The sequence below is a fragment of the Perca flavescens genome, chromosome 20, assembly GCF_004354835.1.
Source record: "Perca flavescens isolate YP-PL-M2 chromosome 20, PFLA_1.0, whole genome shotgun sequence".
Classification (NCBI taxonomy): Eukaryota; Metazoa; Chordata; class Actinopteri; order Perciformes; family Percidae; genus Perca; species Perca flavescens.
Window position 1 is genome coordinate 28,625,527 of NC_041350.1, and position 22,569 is coordinate 28,648,095.

Consider the following 22,569-nt stretch of genomic DNA (forward strand, 5'->3'; position numbering starts at 1 on the left):
ATAATTAGTACTATTAATTAATTACTCTGGGCTAGGAACACTTACAAAAGGCTCAGAGGATGATGATGTTGGTATAATATGAAAACTGCTGGTGGTTAAGACACACTGTAATTTTGTTGGTAAATGTGAGATGTTGGAGTCACTGCGTCGTCTTCATAACATAAACAAAATTAATTTGACCCGTTCTCCCTCCCGCTTGGTCAGTGGCTGCGATGAGCCCGGCTGTCAATCAATGTCTTCTAGTGATGTGGGCCCCTGATTGGACCAGGCCGTAAGCAACGCGTGCCCTGCTAAACCATAGTTACGCATCTGAATCACTCAATTCTCATTGCCCTACCATAAAGTGGCAGGTAGATTGACAGCGTTACCCGCCAATTGCAAAATTCACCCAATTTTAGCGGGTGGGCGGAGATTATTAATTTCATAGTTCTTCGGGGTATGATTGTAAAGATTTACAAAGAATATGTTTTACGCATGTACTCTCTAACTGGGACGTTTTGGGGACTGATTGGTCCGGATTGCTGTGACACAGTCCACATGGCGATACACTGTTGAAACAAATTACATGTATCCAGCTAATTTAAATAGCTCACATTACTGTAATGTGTGAACAGTTAACTTCCTTTAAAGGTGCCTGCCATACAAAACCATTTTTTGAAATATGTTAGGTCCATATGTGTTTGTGTTTATGTAGTAGATGTGAAAATGAACTGCTACCTCCTCTGTCAGCTCTAGCCACTGGAAAGAAATAAGCAGAGAAATCAGACCAATTACAAAAGCTGGTCAGTCTGACATCATGTTGCCTGATCATTACTGTTCATGAGCTTGCCCAGTTGGAGCTGGTTAAAGGATATACTGATAGCCAGGCTCTCATTAGCTAGCTGTTAACCAATCAGATTCAAACAGCTTAGCTTGTTGAATATTAATGAGAACGCACGGGCAGAAATTGAGTTGAGTCTCCCCCCGGCTTTTTATAGCACGCTACATTGGCTTGAAACAAGGTAACCAAGGAATTTTTTCCACAAAAATGTTACAGAGTCCATGCTAGAACTTCAGACATCACCACAAAGTAATAACACGTGGTATGGGCACCTTAACATTGTATGTGACGCTTGAGTTTAGCGCCACCCAAGGCGATTGTGATTGGTTTAAAGAAATGCAAACAACCTTGAGCGTTTTTTTTTTTTTTTCTCCTATCACAGAATCCATCTAATGGTGTAGGCAGGCCTTACTCCACAGCGCCCGTGGAGAAAGGTCCGGCAATGCAAGATCAGGTTGTGGTCTCAAGCCTCAGTGCTCTGAGAAATGTGAACACTAGAGATGTTATTAGCAAACAGAACTGTACTGTAACAGTCAGGCTCAAACTTTCATCAGCACCAACAACAACTGGAACAGTTACCACATCAACACATGAAATAATACAGAAATACCAGGAAACGTTCCTGCTGGTAACCAGATGTTAAGAAGTATTTCATTGTGATTGACAGCTTCCTGCACAATTAATTTTTCGTTATTTAAAAGACATTGCAAAGTCAGAGCTCAAAAATTCTGTAATTTAGAAAAAAGTCTTGCAACTAGAAAGCTTCACTCAGATCACATTTCCTCCTTCAGAGTCTCTATGAGAAACTCTGACCAGTCTTCAACAGTGGAGAAGAAACAAAGTCTTCCCACCAGTTTCCTGCTCTGAAGGAAACATCTCAACTCTTCATTGTGGGCAGCAAGACCAAACTCTTTAGAAACACATTTCTCAAGTCAACAACTAAAGAAATAATCCCTGAAAGTATAGTCTTGGTTTTGTTCTGGATGTTTCTCAGGGTCTTATGTGTGAGACAGGCACTTCTACCCTGGTCAACTCCTGACACTCACTAAGACAATCCTCCTACACTCAGTAACAGATTAATTTATTTCCTTGTCAGAACATATTCCAAGTAAAAGAACTGTTTCTTTGGCATTTGGCATTATTTTCTGTTACTACAAGTTTTAATGTCACGTGAGGCCAGACAGGCGTGTAAACCCCCAAAACATTTATATGAATCATTTGTCCCCTTCATTTAACTTTAATAAGTCAAAGTCTCCACGGCACTCATTCACCATCAGGAGGAAAAGTGCTTTGTTAAATTCAGGACTTCCCCAGAGGCCTGTACTACGAAACAAGATTTGGCGTTAACTGAGGTAACCTCAGGTTCAGCCCAGGGTAGTCTGTATCACGACGGTGGATCACTTGTTCCCGGGTTTAATCGCCGTGGTAACTCATGCTTGAACACCTACCCTGGTTAGGAGCAGGTTATGGTGGAGATTAGAGATCAACCCGTCTAAAAGCACCGCCTACTACTACTAATCAATGCTCGATTGATAACGGCACCTGTTCTTAGAAGATCAGGAAGAGCTCGGTGCACGGAGAGAGAGAGAGAGAGAGGTGTGCTCATAAAAGTTAAAACATTTAGAGACCAACAACCCAGTTAACATGGGTGTTTTTATGAAATATAGCCTATATATTTTAATAGGAGGAATTACATATTGCTTTTTGAGCTGTGTGTCACCAATGCGCACATCGGTTTGAATTATGTTTTATATTGTTTATTTGCTCTCACGATCACTTCCTACCGCCAGGGTTGCAACTGAAATAATAGGCTAAAAGCAATGGCAGTTTATGGAAAGCACAAGTGTAATTATGGCCAGATGGTCCTGATTGATGGGGAAGTGATATTGGAGTTGTGATTTAAACATCTACAGCGTCGGTTATTCTTTTTTTTAAAAGCTTTCCTTCCTGTTTTAGGAAGCGCCCGACTGTATTATGTTTTGCCTGTAAAACCGTGTCTGTGTCCTTCATATTTATGTAGAATTATAATTTGCTCTTCTTATATATAAAGTGCGGCTCTGGTAGATGTTTGCCATTGTTTATGATGTGCAAACACCACCTCTTTTATGCGAACGCGCGCGTCTCTAGATTGGACAAACCTGGGTTGATTGAACTAGTTGATAACCACCTTCGTGACATCGGTTATCCGGGGACCGCAGTTGTTAGGGTTAGTGAAGCCGGATTACTAAAAGAAGTCCAGGACATGTTGATCTTGCTTCATAGTACAGGCCTTGGGAGAAAAAGCCCACCAATAGGAAGAGACAGCACCCCTCCGGGGGATGAGAACTTTCTGTTAGACCAAAGAAAGGGTCCATTCTACTGAGCTCCAGGGTGAAGTAGGATGGCCCACATTTGTGTCATGTAATGTAATAAGAAAGTAAGGAACTTTACTATTAAGAAAAAGCAACTTTCCCAATAAAATCTTGGTTTCAGACACAACAAGCTCCACTCAGATCATGTTTCCTCCTTCAGAGTCTCTCTGAGAAACTCCGAAAAGTGGGCGGATCTCGGGCGCTGTTGCTATGATACCGGGGGATAAATGACTCTTCCGACGCAAATCTAAAATGGGTTGGTCTGAAGTAGCTAGGTGTCGCTTTGGGCGTAACGTGAAATAAACCAATCAGAGCGTCATCTCACATTCCCTTTAAGAGCAGGCGCTCTTGTTCCATGGCGGATTGCTATTATAACGGCGGATTTACCTGGCGACGCCAGCAGGAGCTGATTGGGATGCGGCAAAGTAATAAATGCGTCTTGACCGGTGGCGATGTTGCTGCGGCATCTCGGGCGCATCTCCCTAAATGGGAACTGCTGCGTCCGTGTAGATGAGAGAAAGCAAAGTGTATCGCTCATTATGGCTTTAGTGCAACAGCGTGCTGCGACTGATGTCATTGTTATTGGTCTTTTGCACACAGGGTCAGTTCGAAACCGCAAACAGTTCACACAGGAATCTGATATCGGCCACATTTTAAAAAGGTAACGTCAACAGCCAAACAAATAAAATTGGATCCGAGCAAAAAATCTGAATTAAGCATTATGACCTGCGGTGTGAACATAGCATAAGAACCTAAATACAATCTACTTGTTGTTCTTCTGTGAAAAGAGAAACAAAGTGAGAAGTGAGAAACATTTAAAATCAAAACACAAGCCTGGAAGCTGCCATCACTTTCTAAGTGATTTCTGATTAACTACATGTTAATCATAAACTGTGGTTCAGTTGTAAACTTTATCCTCCTTATAGCCTATTTACACAAGGGATCATGCTGCAACAAATTGAAGTAACATGTAGAATTGTAGAGCATGCAAATTTTCAATTTGGGTTGCTAGAAAACTAAAGTTCACATGACTTCAAATTTAGTTTTACAGCTACACAACAAGCACCACTCAGATCATGTTTTCTCCTTCAGAGTCTCTCTGAGAAACTCTGAACAGTCTTCAACAGTGGAGAAGAAACAAAGTCTTCCCACCAGTTTCCTGCTCTGAAGGAAACATCTCAACTCTTCATCGTGGGCAGCGAGACCAAACTCTTTAGAAACACATTTCTCAAGTCAACAACTAAAGAAATGATCCCTGAAAGTATAGTCTTGGTTTGTTCTGGATGTTTCTCAGGGTCTTATGTGTGGAGACGAGCACTTCTACTCCTGGTCAACTCCTGACACTCACTAAGACAATCCTCCTACACTCAGTAACAGATTCATTTATTTCCTTGTCAGAACATATTCCAAGTAAAAGAACTGTTTCTTTGGCATTTGGCATCTATTTTCTGTTACTACAAGTTTAATGTCACGTGAGGCCAGACAGACGTGTAAACCCCCAAAACATTTTATATGAATCATTCGTCCCCTTCATTTAACTTTAATAAGTCAAAGTCTCCACGACACTCATTCACCATCAGGAGGAAAAGTGTCTTTGTTAAATTCAGGACTTCACCAGGCCTGTAAAAGCCCACCAATAGGAAGAGTCATGTTATCCTTTTGCTTTCGCCTTGTATCCCGGGTTTAAGTTATATTATTGTTCATGTTTAATAAACCACCTTAAAGGGAGAAGTTGTTTGTCTTCTGTCATAACTGACCAACTGGACCGCTTCAAAGTGGTGATAAAATAAGAAGGGAAATGGCAAACCGAAATAAAGCGAAAGATCAGGAAGAGCTACAAATTAACCAAAAACAGAGAGCAGAAACCATTTGGCTGCCTTCAGTTTTCCCATTAAACCCCTGCTGTCACAAGGAAGCTCCAGTCTAAACACAGGCAGATACAACACCTTCAAGGTTTCCCCACACTAAACAAAGGAAATGTCTTGTTCTTGGTCTGATGGACGGAAAAGGACCCTACCTCAATGCTGAAACTTTAACCCAAATAAATTAGAAAATTCACATAGAATACTGTACAGTATTAACACAGACAATTCCTGACATTTGATCTGAAAACATCAGCTGAGCCAGAGTCAACCAAACTGCAAAAAGAAAGTAAAACACTTTCCTATTTGAAAAACAACTTTACTACTTAAATTTTGGTTTTAGACACAACAGGCTCCACTCCTTCATGTTTCCTCCTTCAGAGTCTCTCTGACCAGTCTTCAACAGTGGAGAAGAAACAAATTCTTCCCACCAGTTTCCTGCTCTGAAGGAAACATCTCAACTCCTCATCGTGGGCAGTGAGACCAAACTCTTTAGAAACACATTTCTCAAGTCAACAACTAAAGAAATGATCCATGAAAGTATAGTCTTGGTTTGTTCTGGATGTTTCTCAGGGTCTTATGTGTGGAGACGAGCACTTCTAGTACCCTGGTCAACTCCTGACACTCACTAAGACACTCCTCCTACACTCAGTAACAGATTCATTTATTTCCTTGTCAGAACATATTCCAAGTAAAAGAACTGTTTCTTTGGCATTTGGCTTGTATTTTCTGTTACTACAAGTTTAATGTCACGTGAGGCCAGACAGACGTAAAACCCCCAAAACATTTTATATGAATCATTCGGTTCCTTCATTTAACTTTAATAAGTCAAAGTCTCCACGACACTCATTCACCATCAGGAGGAAAAGTGTCTTTGTTAAATTCAGGACTTCACCAGGAGTAAAAGCCCACCAATAGGAAGAGGCAACACCCCTGAGGGGATGAGAACTTTCTGTTAAACCAAAGAAAGAGCCATTCTCTCGGAGCTCCAAGGTGAAGTAGGATGGCCCACATTTATGTCATGTAATCCTTTTGCTTTACTCCTTGTATACAAGTTCTATTATTGTTCCAGCATTAATAAACCACCTTAAAGGAGAGAATTTGTTTGTCTTCTGTCATAACTGACCAACTGGACCGCTTCAAAGTGGTGATAAAATAAGAAGGAAATGGCAAACGAAATAAAGCGGAAAATTGTTATTGGTCGTTTACTTAGAAATTAACCAAAAACAGAGAGCAGAAACCATTTGGCTGCCTTCAGTTTTCCCATTAAACCCCTGCGGTCACGAAAATTCCAGTCTAAATACAGGCAGATACAACACCTTCAAGGTTTCCCTACACTAAACAAAGGAAATGTCTTGTTCTTGGTCTGATGGAAGGAAAAGGACCCAGCCTCAATGCTGAAACTTTAACCCCAATAAATTAGAAACTTCACATAGAATACTGTACAGTATTAACACAGACAATTCTGACATTTGCTCTGAAAACATCAGCTAAGCCAGAGTCAACCAAACTGCAAAAAGAAAGTAAGAAATTTTCCTATTTGGAAAACAACTTTACTACTTAAATTTTGGATTTAGAAACAACAAGCTCCACTCAGATCATGTTTCCTCCTTCAGAGTTCCTCTGACCAGTCTTCAACAGTGGAGAAGAAACAAAGTCTTCCCACCAGTTTCCTGCTCTGAAGGAAACATCTCAACTCTTCATCGTGGGCAGCGAGACCAAACTCTTTAGAAACACATTTCTCAAGTCAACAACTAAAAAGAAATGATCCCTGAAAGTATAGTCTTGGTTTCTTCTGGATGTTTCTCAGGGTCTTATGTGTGGAGACGAGCACTTCTACTCCTGGTCAACTCCTGACACTCACTAAGACAATCCTCCTACACTCAGTAACAGATTCATTTATTTCCTTGTCAGAACATATTCCAAGTAAAAGAACTGTTTCTTTGGCATTTGGCATCTATTTTCTGTTACTACAAGTTTAATGTCACGTGAGGCCAGACAGACGTGTAAACCCCAAAACATTTTATATGAATCATTCGTCCCCTTCATTTAACTTTAATAAGTCAAAGTCTCCACGACACTCATTCACACCATCAGGAGGAAAAGTGTCTTTGTTAAATTCAGGACTTCACCAGGAGTAAAAGCCCACCAATAGGAAGAGGCAACACCCCTGAGGGGGATGAGAACTTTCTGTTAAACCAAAGAAAGAGCCATTCTACGGAGCTCCAAGGTGAAGTAGGATGGCCCACATTTATGTCATGTAATCCTTTTGCTTTACTCCTTGTATACAAGTTCTATTATTGTTCCAGCATTAATAAACCACCTTAAAGGAGAGAAGTTGTTTGTCTTCTGTCATAACTGACCAACTGGACCGCTTCAAAGTGGTGATAAAATAAGAAGGAAATGGCAAACGAAATAAAAGCGGAAAGTACGTTTACTTAGAAATTAACCAAAAACAGAGAGCAGAAACCATTTGGCTGCCTTCAGTTTTCCCATTAAACCCCTGCTGTCACGAGGAAGCTCCAGTCTAAATACAGGCAGATACAACACCTTCAAGGTTTCCCTACACTAAACAAAGGAAATGTTATGTACTTGGTCTGATGGACGGAAAAGGACCCAGCCTCAATGCTGAAACTTTAACCCCAATAAATTAGAAAATTCACATAGAATACTGTACAGTATTAACACAGACAATTCTGACATTTGCTCTGAAAACATCAGCTAAGCCAGAGTCAACCAAACTGCAAAAAGAAAGTAAAAACTTTCCTATTTGGAAAACAACTTTACTACTTAAATTTTGGTTTTAGAAACAACAAGCTCCACTCAGATCATGTTTCCTCCTTCAGAGTTTCTCTGACCAGTCTTCAACAGTGGAGAAGAAACAAAGTCTTCCCACCAGTTTCCTGCTCTGAAGGAAACATCTCAACTCTTCATCGTGGGCAGCGAGACCAAACTCTTTAGAAACACATTTCTCAAGTCAACAACTAAAGAAATGATCCCTGAAAGTATAGTCTTGGTTTGTTCTGGATGTTTCTCAGGGTCTTATGTGTGGAGACGAGCACTTCTACTCCTGGTCAACTCCTGACACTCACTAAGACACTCCTCCTACACTCAGTAACAGATTCATTTATTTCCTTGTCAGAACATATTCCAAGTAAAAGAACTGTTTCTTTGGCATTTGGCTTGTATTTTCTGTTACTACAAGTTTAATGTCACGTGAGGCCAGACAGACGTGTAAACCCCCAAAACATTTTATATGAATCATTCGTCCCCCCATTTAACTTTAATAAGTCAAAGTCTCCACGACACTCATTCACCATCAGGAGAAAAAGTGTCTTTGTTAAATTCAGGACTTCACCAGGAGTAAAAGCCCACCAATAGGAAGAGGCAACACCCCTGAGGGGGATGAGAACTTTCTGTTAAACCAAAGAAAGAGCCATTCTACGGAGCTCCAAGGTGAAGTAGGATGGCCCACATTTATGTCATGTAATCCTTTTGCTTTACTCCTTGTATACAAGTTCTATTATTGTTCCAGCATTAATAAACCAATTTAAAGGAGAGAAGTTGTTTGTCTTCTGTCATAACTGACCAACTGGACCGCTTCAAAGTGGTGATAAAATAAGAAGGGAAATGGCAAACGAAATAAAGCGGAAAGTACGTTTACTTAGAAATTAACCAAAAAACAGAGAGCAGAAACCATTTGGCTGCCTTCAGTTTTCCCATTAAACCCCTGCTGTCACGAGGAAGCTCCAGTCTAAACACAGGCAGATACAACACCTTCAAGGTTTCCCTACACTAAACAAAGGAAATGTTATGTACTTGGTCTGATGGACGGAAAAGGACCCAGCCTCAATGCTGAAACTTTAACCCCAATAAATTAGAAAATTCACATAGAATACTGTACAGTATTAACACAGACAATTCTGACATTTGCTCTGAAAACATCAGCTAAGCCAGAGTCAACCAAACTGCAAAAAGAAAGTAAGAAACTTTCCTATTTGGAAAACAACTTTACTACTTAAATTTTGGTTTTAGAAACAACAAGCTCCACTCAGATCATGTTTCCTCCTTCAGAGTTTCTCTGACCAGTCTTCAACAGTGGAGAAGAAACAAAGTCTTCCCACCAGTTTCCTGCTCTGAAGGAAACATCTCAACTCTTCATCGTGGGCAGCGAGACCAAACTCTTTAGAAACACATTTCTCAAGTCAACAACTAAAGAAATGATCCCTGAAAGTATAGTCTTGGTTTGTTCTGGATGTTTCTCAGGGTCTTATGTGTGGAGACGAGCACTTCTACTCCTGGTCAACTCCTGACACTCACTAAGACAATCCTCCTACACTCAGTAACAGATTCATTTATTTCCTTGTCAGAACATATTCCAAGTAAAAGAACTGTTTCTTTGGCATTTGGCATCTATTTTCTGTTACTACAAGTTTAATGTCACGTGAGGCCAGACAGACGTGTAAACCCCAAAACATTTTATATGAATCATTCGTCCCCTTCATTTAACTTTAATAAGTCAAAGTCTCCACGACACTCATTCACCATCAGGAGGAAAAGTGTCTTTGTTAAATTCAGGACTTCACCAGGAGTAAAAGCCCACCAATAGGAAGAGGCAACACCCCTGAGGGGGATGAGAACTTTCTGTTAAACCAAAGAAAGAGCCATTCTACAGAGCTCCAAGGTGAAGTAGGATGGCCCACATTTATGTCATGTAATCCTTTTGCTTTACTCCTTGTATACAAGTTCTATTATTGTTCCAGCATTAATAAACCACCTTAAAGGAGAGAAGTTGTTTGTCTTCTGTCATAACTGACCAACTGGACCGCTTCAAAGTGGTGATAAAATAAGAAGGGAAATGGCAAACGAAATAAAGCGGAAAGTACGTTTACTTACAAATTAACCAAAAAACAGAGAGCAGAAACCATTTGGCTGCCTTCAGTTTTCCCATTAAACCCCTGCGGTCACGAGGAAGCTCCAGTCTAAACACAGGCAGATACAACACCTTCAAGGTTTCCCTACACTAAACAAAGGAAATGTCTTGTTCTTGGTCTGATGGACGGAAAAGGACCCAGCCTCAATGCTGAAACTTTAACCCCAATAAATTAGAAAATTCACATAGAATACTGTACAGTATTAACACAGACAATTCTGACATTTGCTCTGAAAACATCAGCTAAGCCAGAGTCAACCAAACTGCAAAAAGAAAGTAAGAAACTTTCCTATTTGGAAAACAACTTTACTACTTAAATTTTGGTTTTAGAAACAACAAGCTCCACTCAGATCATGTTTCCTCCTTCAGAGTTTCTCTGACCAGTCTTCAACAGTGGAGAAGAAACAAAGTCTTCCCACCAGTTTCCTGCTCTGAAGGAAACATCTCAACTCTTCATCGTGGGCAGCGAGACCAAACTCTTTAGAAACACATTTCTCAAGTCAACAACTAAAGAAATGATCCCTGAAAGTATAGTCTTGGTTTGTTCTGGATGTTTCTCAGGGTCTTATGTGTGAAGACGAGCACTTCTACTCCTGTTCAACTCCTGACACTCACTAAGACAATCCTCCTACACTCAGTAACAGATTCATTTATTTCCTTGTCAGAACATATTCCAAGTAAAAGAACTGTTTCTTTGGCATTTGGCATCTATTTTCTGTTACTACAAGTTTAATGTCACGTGAGGCCAGACAGACGTGTAAACCCCCAAAACATTTTATATGAATCATTCGTCCCCTTCATTTAACTTTAATAAGTCAAAGTCTCCACGGCACTCATTCACCATCAGGAGGAAAAGTGCTTTGTTAAATTCAGGACTTCCCCAGAGGCCTGTACTACGAAAACAAGATTTGGCGTTAACGAGGTAACCTCAGGTTCAGCCCAGGGTAGTCTGTATCACGACGGTGGATCACTTGTTACCGGGTTTAATCGCCGTGGTAACTCATGCTGAACACCTACCCTGGTCGGGAGCAGGTTATGGTGGAGATTAGAGATCAACCCGTCTAAAAGCGCCGCCTACTACTACTAATCAATGCTCGATTGATAACGGCGCGCTGTTCTTAGAAGATCAGGAAGAGCTCGGTGCGGAGAGAGAGAGAGAGAGAGAGGTGCGCTCATAAAAGTTAAAACATTTAGAGACCAACAACCCCTGTTAACATGGGTGTTTTTATGAAATATAGCCTATATATTTTAATAGGAGGGAATTACATATCGGCTTCTTGAGCCGTATGTCACCAATCTTTGTCGGTTTGAATTATGTTTTTATATTGTTTATTTGCTCTCACGATCACTTCCTACTGCCAGGGTTGCAACTGAAATAATAGGCTAAAGCAATGGCAGTTTATGGAAAGCACAAGTGTAATTATGGCCAGATGGTCCTGATTGATGGGGAAGTGATATTGGAGTTGTGATTTAAACATCTACAGCGTCGGCTATTCTCTTTTTTGCCAGCTTTCCTTCCTGTTTTAGGAAGCGGCAACTGTATTGCGTTTTGCCTGTAAAACCGTGTCTGTGTCCTTCATATTTATGTAGAATTATAATTTCCTCTTCATATATATAACGTGCGGCTCTGGTAGATGTTTGCCATTGTTTATGATGTGCAAACACCACCTCTTTTTATGAACGCGTCTCTAGATTGGACAAACCTGGGTTGATTGAACTAGTTGATAACCACCTTCGTGACATCGGTTATCCGGGACCGCAGCTGTTAGGGTTAGTGAAGCCGGATTACTAAAAGAAGTCCAGGACACGTTGATCTTGCTTCATAGTACAGGCCTTGGGAGAAAAAAGCCCACCAATAGGAAGAGACAGCACCCCTCATGGGGATGAGAACTTTCTGTTAGACCAAAGAAAGGGTCCATTCTACTGAGCTCCAGGGTGAAGTAGGATGGCCCACATTTGTGTCATGTAATCCTTTTGCTTTATTCCTTGTATACAAGTTCTATTATTATTCCAGCATTAATAAACCACCTTAAAGGAGAGAAGTTGTTTGTCTTCTGTCCTAACTGACCAACTGGACCGCTTCAAAGTGGTGATAAAATATGAGGGGAAATGGAAAAGGACCCGGCCTCAATACTAAAACTTTAAGCCCAATAAACTAGAAAGTTCACATGGAATACTGTACAGTATTAACACTGAGACAATTCTGACATTTGCTCAGAAATCATCAGCTGAGGAACTTTACTATTACGAAAGCAACTTTCCCAATAAAATCTTGGTTTCAGACACAACAAGCTCCACTCAGATCATGTTTCCTCCTTCAGAGTCTCTCTGAGAAACTCCAAAAAGTGGGCGGATCTCGGGCGCTGTTGCTATGATACCGGCGGGATAAATGAATCTTCCGACGCAAATCTAAAATGGGTTGGTCTGAAGTAGCTAGGTGTCGTTTGGGCGTAACGTGAAATAAACCAATCAGAGCGTCATCTCACATTCCCTTTAAGAGCAGGCGCTCTTGTTCCATGGCGGATTGCTATTATAACGGCGGATTTACCTGGCGACGCCAGCAGGAGCTGTTCGGGATGCGGCAAAGTAATAAATGCGTCTTGACCGGTGGGCGATGTTGCTGCGGCATCTCGGGCGCATCTCCTAAATGGGAACTGCTGCGTCCGTGTAGATGAGAGAAGCAAAGTGTATGCGCGCGTTGTGCACGTGCTACATTATGGCTTTAGTGCAACAGCGTGCTGAATGATTGTTATTGGTCTTTTGCACACAGGTCAGTTCGAAACCGCAAACAGTTCACACTGGAATCTGATATCGGCCACATTTTAAAAAGGTAACGTCAACAGCCAAACAAAAAAAATCAGATCTGAGCAAAAAATCCAAACTAAGCATTAAGACTTGCGGTGTGAATGTAGCCTAAGAACCTAAACACAATCTACTTGTTGTTCTTGTGTGAAAAGAGAACCAAAGTGAGAAACATTTAAAACCAAAAATTTGAAGAAACATAGAATTTTAGAGCATGCAAATTTCAAATTTGTTTTGCTAGAAAACGACAGTTCAAGATACCTGGGTTCAAATAGATTTCACAACAAGCCACACTCAGATCATGTTTCCTCCTTCACAGTCTCTCTGAGAAACTCTGAACAGTCTTCAACAGTGGAGAAGAAACAAAATCTTCCCACCAGTTTCCTGCTCTGAAGGAAACATCTCAACTCTTCATCGTGGGCAGCGAGACCAAACTCTTTAGAAACACATTTCTCAAGTCCACAACTAAAGAAATGATCCCTGAAAGTATAGTCTTGGTTTGTTCTGGATGTTTCTCAGGGTCTTATGTGTGGAGACGAGCACTTCTACTCCTGGTCAACTCCTGACACTCACTAAGACACTCCTCCTACACTCACAGCGTCATCAGAGACAGACAGGCTGACAGCAGCATTAACACTACGAGCACTATTTTAACAATCTGAAACGCAAGTATCAAACGTGAAACGCAAGTAGCTTTGTGGGCCGATCTCGGGCACTGTTGCTATGATAATGGCGGGATGAATGACTCTTCCGACGCAAATCTGAAATGGGTTGGTCTGAAGTAGCCAAGCATGCGCCCTAAAATAGCATCTGAATAATGCGCCACTGACTTTAGACCAGGTTTTTCCTGGTCTGTGGCGGAATTGTTTTCTCCATCCATCCATCCATCTTCGTCCGCTTATCCGATTGTCGGGTCGCTGGGGAGCAGCTCCAGCAGGGGACCCCAAACTTCCCTTTCCCGAGCAACATTAACCAGCTCCGACTGGGGATCCCGAGGCGTTCCCAGGCCAGGTTGGAGATATAATCCCTCCACCTAGTCCTGGGTCTTCCCGAGGCCTCCTCCCAGCTGGACGTGCCTGGAACACCTCCCTAGGGAGGCGCCCAGGGGCATCCTTACCAGATGCCCGAACCACCTCAACTGGCTCCTTTCGGGACGCCGAGGAGCAGCGGCTCTACTCCGAGCTCCTCACGGATGACTGAGCTTCTCACCCTATGTCTAAGGGAGACGCCAGCCACCCTCCTGAGGAAACCCATTTTGGCCGCTTGTACCTTGGATCTCGTTCTTTCGGTCATGACCCAGCCTTCATGACCATAGGTGAGGGTAGGAATGAAAACTGACCAGTAGATCAAGAGCTTTGCCTTCTGGCTCAGCTCTCTTTTCGTCACAACGGTGCGATAGATTGAATGTAATACCGCACCCGCTGCGCCGATTCTCCGACCAATCTCCCGCTCCATTGTCCCCTCACTCGCGAACAAAATCCCAAGGTACTTGAACTCCTTCACTTGGGGTAAGGACTCATTCCCTACCTGGAGAAGGCATTCCATCGGTTTCCTGCTGAGAACCATGGCCTCCGATTTAGAGGTGCTGATCCTCATCCCAACCGCTTCACACTCGGCTGCGAACCGATCCAGTGAGTGCTGAAGGTCACAGGCCGATGATGCCATCAGGACCACATCATCTGCAAAGAGCAGCGATGAGATCCCCAGCCCACCGAACTGCAACCCCTCCCCACCCCGACTACGCCTCGATATCCTGTCCATAAATATTACAAACAGGATTGGTGACAAAGCGCAGCCCTGGCGGAGGCCAACCCTCACCTGAAACGAGTCCGACTTACTGCCGAGAACCCGGACACAGCTCTCACTTTGGTCGTACAGAGATTGGATGGCCCTGAGTAGAGACCCCTCACCCCATACTCCCCAAGCAGCACCTCCCACAGTATCTCCCGGGGGACCCGGTCATACGCCTTCTCCAAATCCACAAAACACATGTAGACCGGTTGGGCATACTCCCAGGCTCCCTCCAGGATCCTTGCGAGTGAAGAGGTGGTCCGTTGTTCCACGACCAGGACGGAATCCGCATTGTTCCTCCTCAACCCGAGGTTCGACTATCGGCCGAACCCTCCTTTCCAGCACCTTGGAATAGACTTTACCAGGGAGGCTGAGAAGTGTGATACCCCTGTAATTGGCACACACCCTCTGGTCCCCCTTTTTAAAAAGGGGAACCACCACCCCAGTCTGCCACTCCTTTGGCACTGTTCCAGACTTCCACGCAATGTTGAAGAGTCGTGTCAACCAGGACAGCCCCTCCACATCCAGAGCCTTGAGCATTTCTGGACGGATCTCATCAATCCCCGGGGCTTTGCCACTGTGGAGTTGTTTGACTACATCAGTGACTTCCGCCTGGGAAATCAACGACAATCCCCCGTTATCCTCCAGCTCTGCCTCTAACATAGAGGGCGTATTAGTCGGATTCAGGAGTTCCTCAAAGTGCTCCTTCCACCGCCCTATTACCTCCTCAGTTGAGGTCAACAGTGTCCCATCCTTACTGTACACAGCTTGGATGGTTCCCCGCCCCCCTCCTGAGGTGGCGAACAGTTTTCCAGAAGCACTTTGGTGCCGACCAAAAGTCCTTCTCCATGTCTTCTCCAAACTTCTCCCACAACCGCTGCTTTGCCTCTTTCATGGCAGAGGCTGCAGCCCTTCGTGCCCTTCATGCGCTGCTACTGACTCCGGAGTCCTCTGGGATAACATATCCCGAAAGACTCCTTCTTCAGTCGGACGGCTTCCCTGACCACCGGTGTCCACCATGGTGTTCGTGGGTTACCGCCCCTTGAGGCACCTAAGACCCTAAGACCACAGCTCCTCGCCGCAGCTTCAGCAATGGAAACTTTGAACATTGTCCACTCGGGTTCAATGCCCCCAGCCTCCACAGGGATGCACGAAAAGCTCCGCCGGAGGTGTGAGTTGAAAATCTGTCGGACAGGGGCCTCCTCCAGACGTTCCCAATTTACCCGCACTACACGTTTGGGCTTACCAGGTCTGTCCAGAGTCTTCCCCCACCCCCTGACCCAACTCACCACCAGATGGTGATCGGTTGACAGCTCTGCCCCTCTCTTCACCCGAGTGTCCAAAACATACGTCCTCAGATCAGATGAAACGATTATAAAATCGATCATTGACCTTTGGCCTAGGGTGCTCTGGTACCAGGTACACTTATGAGCATCCCTATGTTCGAACATGGTGTTCGTTATAGACAATCCATGACTAGCACAGAAATCCAACAACAAACAACCACTCTGCTTTAGATCAGGGAGGCCGTTCCTTCCAATCACGCCTCTCCAGGTGTCTCCATCATCACTGAAACTGCAAAATAGCACCAGGGAATGTTTGCGCCTGAACACGCCTCTTCTTTTCGCTGTACCGCCCCCGGGAGCGCAAATACATTCCCTAATTCATCAACGTGCGTCTGTGGAGGGAAAAGTCCGCTGTAGGTTGGGTGCGAAATAGGAATGAAACATGCATCGGTGTACAGAGGCAATTGCGCTGAGTGCAAGATAGGACCCTATGGCTGTATCTCATAACCCGTTTGTGATTAGAGTGCGGGAAGCGGGTATGGCTGCATCCTGGAGCGTCTCATGTCAAGCCGTCCCGTCTCATGCCGTCCCGTCTTGTGCCGAGGCGCGTCCAACGGTAAGTTCAGAGGGTCAAAAATATGAAATCAAATTATTTTCCAGCTGGAGATACGGGTAAGTTCATGGGCGTCAGTTTGGTTTGAAATGTGCTGGGGACAGAGACGCAGATTTGGAAGTACATTTCCAGAAGTGCTGGGTACAATGACGCATTATTTATTTGTTTCTCTTTCGCGCAGGTCATGTTTGAAAGATGCTGTCCTGTAGCTAACTAATGAATAAAAATGTGGTTTAATGTATGTAAACAATGATCAATGATTACCAAATTTCTCTTTTATATTGCTTCTCATAGCCACTGAAAACTGTCAAAAAAATTAAACCCAAAGGCTAATTATTATGGACGTTATCTGACATCTGACGCGTTTCTGCTTCACATTTTCAGCAGGGCATCAGTGGTTATGAGGAGCAATATGAGAGAGAAATTTGGTAATCATTGATCATTTTGGGTAGGCTACAAGCTTTTTCCTCGCCATATTATATGCCATATATTTCGGTTTAGTTCTTTTGACAGGCTTAAGTGTTCATTACAAGATATGGCCATGAGAAATTTGGTGATCATTGATCGTTGTTGAGGTACATTAAACCACGTTAAGCTTTTTCACGTTAAGCAGAATGTCCCGACAACCAGTGTTGCGCAGCAGCAGAGCGGCTGTGTCTGTGCCTGCCCTGTGGCGATAGAGATTGTTGTGAATTTCTTGGCATCTTTCGCTCAAGAATTATATGTGTTATGGACTCTTTTTTTTTTTTAACTACATTGAGCTGGAGGTTTTCAAAAAAGTGGTGGGTGCAAAATGACTCGTGACGAAATCTGGTATAGGTACGCGTAACCACCGTCCCCACCAAAATCGACGCCATATGGCGTAACTTCGTGACCACGTTTATTGCAATCAATTAAAAAACATTTAAACTGTTAAAGTAACAATTTTAGCCATACATATAGTTTGCTGATATCTGGATGTTATTGTTGTGTCCCTGATGTTAACGTACATTTGATGAAACCTGCATCAGCGTTGGTTTGTTAGCAAATTAGCTAACGTTACCTAGAGCAATTTATGGTTGCAGACTCGGCACCAGACGGGACAGCATGACATGGGATGCTCCAGGCTGCAGCCATACAGTCTTGGAGGGCGGATCAGGCCGCATTTTTCTGTCCGAGTCCAGCACGCCCCTGAAAGAGCAGTAACCAAACCCAGCCCGAGCCCAACATTAAGATATTTATGTCTGAGCCCGACTCGAGCCCGAAACAGTTAAAATCAAATTTTTTCCACATACTGATGACACACGTATGTTTGTTAGTGTGGAAAGCCTGTTTCTATTAAGCAGATTTACAGTTTGTGTTGGTAGAAAGCTAAAATTCAAGAGTTATATTAGTTTGAAGTTAATCTTTACAACTTCACGACAAGCTCCACTCAGATCATGTTTCCTCCTTCAGAGTCTCTCTGAGAAACTCTGAACAGTCTTCAACAGCAGAGAAGAAACAAAGTCTTCCCACCAGTTTCCTGCTCTGAAAGAAACATCTCAACTCTTCATCATGGGCAGCGAGACCAAACTCTTTAGAATCACATTTCTCAAGTCAACAACTAAAGAAATGATCTCTGAAAGTATTGTCTTGGTTTGTTCTGGATGTTTCTCAGGGTCTTATGTGTGGAGACGAGCACTTCTACTCCTGGTCAACTCCTGACACTCACTAAGACACTCCTACTCTCAGTAACAGATTCATTTATTTACTTGTCAGAACATATTACATATTACTGCTGGTGCACGCCAGCAGGAGCTGTTCGGGATGCGGCAAAGTAATAAATGCGTCTTGACCAGGTGGCGATGTTGCTGCGGCATCTCGGGCGCATCTCCTAAATGGGAACTGCTGCGTCCGTGTAGATGAGAGAAGCAAAGTGTATGCACGTTGTGCACACGCTACATTATGGCGTTAGTGCAACAGCGTGCTGCGTCTGATGTCATTGTTATTGGTCTTTTGCACACACGGGTCAATTTGAAACCGCAAACAGTTCACACTTGAATCTGATATCGGCCACATTTTGAAAAGGTAACATCAACAGCCAATCAAAAAAAATCAGATCTGAGCAAAAACTCCAAATTAAGCAATAAGAATTGTGGTGTCAACATAGCCTAAGAACCTAAATGCAATCTACTTGTTGTTCTTCTGTGAAAAGAGAACCAAAGTAAGAAACATTTAAAAACAAAAACTTGAAGAAACATAAAATTTTAGAGCATGTGTATTTCCAATTTGTTTTGTTAGAAAACTACAGTTCGAGATTTGTGGGTTCAAATAGATTTCACCACAAGCTCCACTCAGATCATGTTTCCTCCTTCAGAGTCTCTCTGAACAGTCTTCAACAGTGGAGAAGAAACAAAGTCTTCCCACCAGTTTCCTGCTCTGAAGAAAACATCTCAATTCTTCATCGTGGGCAGCGAGACCAAACTCTTTAGAAACACATTCCTCAAATCAACAACTAAAGAAATGATCCCTGAAAGTATAGTCTTGGTTTGTTCTGGATGTTTCTCAGGGTCTTATGTGTGGAGACGAGCACTTCTACTCCTGGTCAACTCCTGACACTCACTAAGACACTCCTCCTACACTCACAGCGTCATCAGAGACAGACAGGCTGACAGCAGCATTAACACTACGGGCCCTATTTTAACAATCTGAAACGCAAGTATCAAACGTGAAACACAAGTAGCTTTGTGGGCGGATCTCGGGCGCTGTTGCTATGATACCGGCGGGATGAATGACTCTTCCAATGCAAATCTAAAATGGGTTGGTCTGAAGTAGCCAAGCATGCGCCCCTAAAATAGCATTTGAATAACGCGCCACTGACTTTAGACCAGGTTTTTCCTGGGGCCTGTTTCACAAAAGTAGAATATATAAATCCAGGATAACCGATAAAGCGAGGCTTGACCTAGTCTAATCTATGCATCCTGGCTTGGTGCGTTTCACGAAGGCCAAGCCAGGCTGAGGAGGAGAGACTAGGTCGAGCCAGGCTGAAGTAATTCAGATAGATGCGCGTCCACGGATTTCCTCAAAAGACCGCGAGGTCGAGCACAGATTTACTGATGCCAAAATGGAGAATACGCATTGTACATACTTTATACAGAGTGAGCAGCAGCTTCTTGTGGAAGTATGATGACGTGAAACACATTATTTGAATAAAAAGAAAATAACACGGCCGCTGTAACGAAACAGCGAGAGAAAGCTTAGCAGACGATCGCAGACCTACTGAATGCGTACGGAGCCTAAATATCTACATTAACTGACCACTGCTCTGAATGGAAATCGTCATACTCCTACCATTCAATGATTAGGCTACTAATCATTTGCACAAATTAACAATTGTACGCTTTGCCTTAAAAGTAAGCAGAAGATAATGTTACTCAGGAAATTTACCATGAAGATCCATTTTCTATAACGCTAGAATATGAAGCGTAAATATTCACTCTGTTCCTCCCTCTCTCTCATTGGCTAAAATATTAATTTCCTAAGTCATATTAACTTCCACTACTCGCTTTTAATGCAAAGTGTACAGGTGTTCGTTTTTGCAAATGACAAGTGACACATTGAATGGTTTCATTTAAAAGCAGTAGTTCATAAATGTATATTTTTAGACTATCATTTAGTCTGTCCACTATTATCTGTCACGCTTTTTCTCGCGTTTTTTTATTTTTTATAGAGGACGAGTTTCCTTCTCTACATATGATATGCCTTGCTCCCTGGTATATATGGACATAGAAAATAAACTGAAGAACTTGAACTGTAAAATCTAGAAACTATAAAGATAATAAAGTGATAAATTCCATGCACACTATAAACATGAATGGAACAGAGTATATTCATCAGTTATTTCCCCCGAGGCAAAATATAAGGTCAAAAACCATTAAGGTGTCCTCTCCCTGTTGTTACATGAACGTACAGTAGCCTACATCACTAGATAGTTACTGATCCAGTGAACTAAGCTAAGTCTATAATTTGGGAGGATTGTACAGTTAGGATATGTTCTTAAAATTGTACAATCCTCCCAAATTATAGTCCCAGTTTACTGGACAACACAAATTGTGTGATAAGAATGGCAAATACAATGCACATGGAAGCAGAACAAACATGATCCTTATTGTTAAAGAATAAAAAAAGAAATGATACACTAAAATAATTTAAGGTGCATTGGGGAACTATAGAAATGTACAGCATTGTATGTATTGCCCTTAGTAACAGACTTCATTTAAAACTCATTTGAAATTTTATCAGCCTTTTCTAATTATCCCAACAACTGCCATAATATATTCATCAAACTTCTTACAACAATATGAACAGCAGTCTTCATACAGCAATATAACAGTAACAATGACAAATTTATAATTATAAAAAAAAATAATGGTCACAACTTTAAATAATAACAGTACTTAAATGAACAGCAATATGCACCTGTTGTATTTTAATCCAGGCTGATAACAATAGGGTAAAACCACTGCTGAGCGAACAGAAAAGGCTCCAGGATTAAATAAATCCTGGCTGTTAGCCTGGTCAGGACCAGGCTAGCTGCACAGAATAAATCTCCATGGTGATTTATGTGCCTCCGCTTTCATGAAACCGAATCAAGGCTAAATTCATCCAGGATAACCAGGAAATCCCGGCTTAATCCCTTATCTTGGTTTTGTAAAACAGGCCCCTGGTCTGTGGCGGAATTGTTTTCTGAAACTGCAAAATAGCACCAGGGAATGTTTGCGCCTGAACACGCCTCCTCTTTTCGCTGAACCGCCCCCGGGAGCGCAAATACATTCCCTAATTCATCAACGTGCGTCTGTGGAGGGAAAAGTCCGCTGTAGGTTGGGTGTGAAATAGGAATGAAACATGCATCGGTGTACGGAGGCAATTGTGCTGAGTGCAAGATAGGACCTTATGGCTGTATCTCATAACCCGTTTGTGATTAGAGTGCGGGAGGCGGGTATGGCTGCATCCTGGAGCGTCTCATGTCAAGCTGTCCCGTCTCATGCCGTCCCGTCTCGTGCCGAGGCGTGTCCAACGGTAAGTTCAGAGGGTCAAAAATACGAAATCAAATTATTTTCCAGCTGGAGATACGGGTAAGTTCATGGGCGTCAGTTTGGTTTGAAATGTGCTGGGGACAGAGATGCAGATTTGGAAGTACATTTCCAGAAGTGCTGGGTACAATGAAGCATTATTTATTTTTTTCTCTTTCGCGCAGGTCATGTTTGAAAGACGCTGTCCTGTAGCTAACTAATGAATAAAAATGTGGTTTAATGTATGTAAAAGTAAAATAAAAGAGCTGTTTCTTTGGCATTTGGCATCAATTTTCTGTTACTACAGGTTTAATGTCAGGTTCAGCCCAGAGTTTTCTGTATCACGACAGTGGATCACTTGTTACCGGATTCAATCGCCGTGGTAACTCATGCTGAATACCTACCCTGGTCGGGAGCAGGTTATGTTGGAGATTAGAGATCAACCGGTGTAAAAGCACCGCCTGCTGACCAATCAATACTTAGAAGATCAGGCGTAGCTCGGTGCGCGGAGAGAGAGAGGTGGGCTCATAAAAGTTAAAACATTTAGAGACCGACAACCCCGTTTACATTCCCTGATGGGTATCTTTATGAGGGGAATTACGTTTGTCGGCTTGTTGAGCCGTGTGTTGCCAATGCGCACGTCGGTTTGAATTATGTTTTTATATCTTTTATTTTCTCTGACGATCGCTTACCACTGCCAGGGTTGCAACTGAAATAATAGGCTAAAGGAACGGCAGTTTATGGAAAGCACAAGTGTAATTATGGCCAGATCTTGTGCCTGACTGATGGGGAAGTGATATTGATAAGCGTTGTGATTTACGCATTTACAGCGTCGGCTTTCTTTGCCAGCTTTCCTTGCTGTTTTAGGAAGCAGCAACTGTATTGCGTTTTGCCCGTAAAACCGTGTCTGTGTTCTTCATATTTATGTAGAATTATAGTTTGCTCTTCTTATATAAAATATGAGACTCTGGTAGATGTTTGCCATTGGTTATGATGTGCAAACACCACCTCTTTTATGTGAACGCTCGTATCGCTGGATTGGGAAACCCTGGGTGGATTGAACTAGTTGATAACCAGAGTC

General features: G+C 42.7%; 4 non-coding genes and 6 pseudogenes across 4 annotated transcripts; all 10 read right to left on the reverse strand.

The window, feature by feature from the left end:
• Positions 1-1,583: 1,583 nt before the first annotated feature.
• LOC114547533 (small nucleolar RNA U3) lies at positions 1,584-1,790 on the reverse strand. The gene has a single exon (XR_003691188.1). It is a non-coding gene; the product is annotated as a small nucleolar RNA U3 (small nucleolar RNA).
• A 2,445-nt stretch (positions 1,791-4,235) lies between these two features.
• Positions 4,236-4,442, reverse strand: LOC114547510 (small nucleolar RNA U3). Its single transcript, XR_003691179.1, has one exon. It is a non-coding gene; the product is annotated as a small nucleolar RNA U3 (small nucleolar RNA).
• A 945-nt stretch (positions 4,443-5,387) lies between these two features.
• LOC114547534 (uncharacterized) lies at positions 5,388-5,583 on the reverse strand (annotated as a pseudogene).
• A 1,038-nt stretch (positions 5,584-6,621) lies between these two features.
• On the reverse strand, positions 6,622-6,820 carry LOC114547532 (uncharacterized; annotated as a pseudogene).
• A 1,031-nt stretch (positions 6,821-7,851) lies between these two features.
• LOC114547519 (uncharacterized) lies at positions 7,852-8,048 on the reverse strand (annotated as a pseudogene).
• A 1,031-nt stretch (positions 8,049-9,079) lies between these two features.
• LOC114547520 (uncharacterized) lies at positions 9,080-9,276 on the reverse strand (annotated as a pseudogene).
• A 1,031-nt stretch (positions 9,277-10,307) lies between these two features.
• Positions 10,308-10,504, reverse strand: LOC114547521 (uncharacterized; annotated as a pseudogene).
• A 2,553-nt stretch (positions 10,505-13,057) lies between these two features.
• LOC114547516 (small nucleolar RNA U3) lies at positions 13,058-13,264 on the reverse strand. Its single transcript, XR_003691183.1, has one exon. It is a non-coding gene; the product is annotated as a small nucleolar RNA U3 (small nucleolar RNA).
• A 4,600-nt stretch (positions 13,265-17,864) lies between these two features.
• Positions 17,865-18,071, reverse strand: LOC114547517 (small nucleolar RNA U3). The gene has a single exon (XR_003691184.1). It is a non-coding gene; the product is annotated as a small nucleolar RNA U3 (small nucleolar RNA).
• A 694-nt stretch (positions 18,072-18,765) lies between these two features.
• Positions 18,766-18,962, reverse strand: LOC114547524 (uncharacterized; annotated as a pseudogene).
• Between the last annotated feature and the right edge of the window lie 3,607 nt (positions 18,963-22,569).